Source organism: Canis lupus, chromosome 22, assembly GCF_011100685.1.
Source record: "Canis lupus familiaris isolate Mischka breed German Shepherd chromosome 22, alternate assembly UU_Cfam_GSD_1.0, whole genome shotgun sequence".
NCBI lineage: Eukaryota > Metazoa > Chordata > Mammalia > Carnivora > Canidae > Canis > Canis lupus.
In genome coordinates this window covers 32,506,560-32,507,985 of record NC_049243.1, presented here as the reverse complement: position 1 = coordinate 32,507,985, position 1,426 = coordinate 32,506,560, and the positions used below count along the sequence as shown (strand labels likewise).

Sequence of the window (1,426 nt, the reverse complement as noted above, 5' to 3'; positions counted from 1 at the left end):
TAAATTCTTACAATGTTGTTCGGCTTCTATAGGCTAGGTTCAGCTGGGCTAATTCATGTCTATGTGTAGAACATTGAAAATCTAGTCTGGGTTCACTTGTCACAGCTTGTCTGTGCTCCAAGTGTGTCTCTTGGATCTATTAGGGATCAGTGGGCTAATCTAGACATGTTCTTTTGAGATAAGTGGCAGAGGCAGGGAGAGCAGACCAACTGCTCAAGAGTATTTCAAGCCTCTATTTGCCTCATACCCTTTAATATCACATTGGCCAAAACAAGAAACAAGGTCAGGCTCAGGACTAATGAAATGAGAAGGATATGTCTCCTATGGAAGTAAGGGGAAGGGAATTTTTCTGAACAGCAATCCAATCTATTTCATGTGGTAGAGATTCAAAGCATACTAATGTCTGCTTCTCCAAAGTAATTTCCTATTTAAAGGGTTCCTACTTTTGGAGGCATTTATCCACTATTATAGGAAGTATGAAACTCTCCTTTTAAAAATCTATAGTCCCTTTCCAACTAGGGCCCGGCAGAATGGCTCCCACAAAGAAGGGTGGGGAGAAGAAGAAGGGCTGTTCCGCCATTAACAAGGTAGTGACCAGAGAATACACCATCAACATTCACAAACGTATCCATGGAGTGGGTTTCAAGAAGTGTGCCCCTCCGGCACTCAAAGAGATCTGGAAATCTGCCATGAAGAAGATGGGAACTTCAGATGTGCGCATTGACACCAGGCTGTCTGGGCCAAAGGAATAAGCAGTGTTCCATACCATATCCCTGTGCGGTTGTCCAGAAAACGTAACAAGGATGAAGTTTCACCAAACAAGCTCTACACACTGGTTACCTATGCACCTGTCACCACTTTCAAAAATCTACAGACTGTTAATGTGGATGAGAACTAATCGCTGATTGTCAAATAAAGGTATAAAACTGCAAACAAACAAACACAAAACTATAGTCTTCTCTTATTATTATGAATGGTTACTCTTTTTTGAGTGCCTATCCTTGTGTACGTGATTGATATACAGTATTAAAGTCAATTATTACAACAGCCCAACAAAATAACTATTTTATTCATCTTTACTTTCCAATTAAAATAGTGACTCAGACTAAGTACCTGGCTGTAAGTCAAATGGCTAGTAAGTGGTAGGGTATGTCTCCAAATTCAATTCTTTCTGAATCCAAAGTTCATGCCTTATGAATTCTCTATGCAACCTAACAGCCTGGCTGATCCACCCTTGAAATAATCCATGCTATCTTTTCACCAATACAATTCTAAAGCTGCTTCTCAGGGAAGAGTTTTGAGCTCTGATTGGAAAAACAAAACAAAACAAAACAAAACAAAAAACACCTGATATGAAGACAATTTGTTTTTTAGAGGGCTGTGTTTTCTTTAACAAGAGAGGGATTAAAAAGGTACAGAATCTCTG

The 1,426-nt window shown here is 39.5% G+C and overlaps 1 pseudogene; it reads left to right on the top strand.

Moving 5' to 3' along the window:
* Window positions 1-512: 512 nt before the first annotated feature.
* Window positions 513-898, top strand: LOC102154739 (annotated as a pseudogene).
* The last annotated feature ends 528 nt before the right edge of the window (window positions 899-1,426 follow it).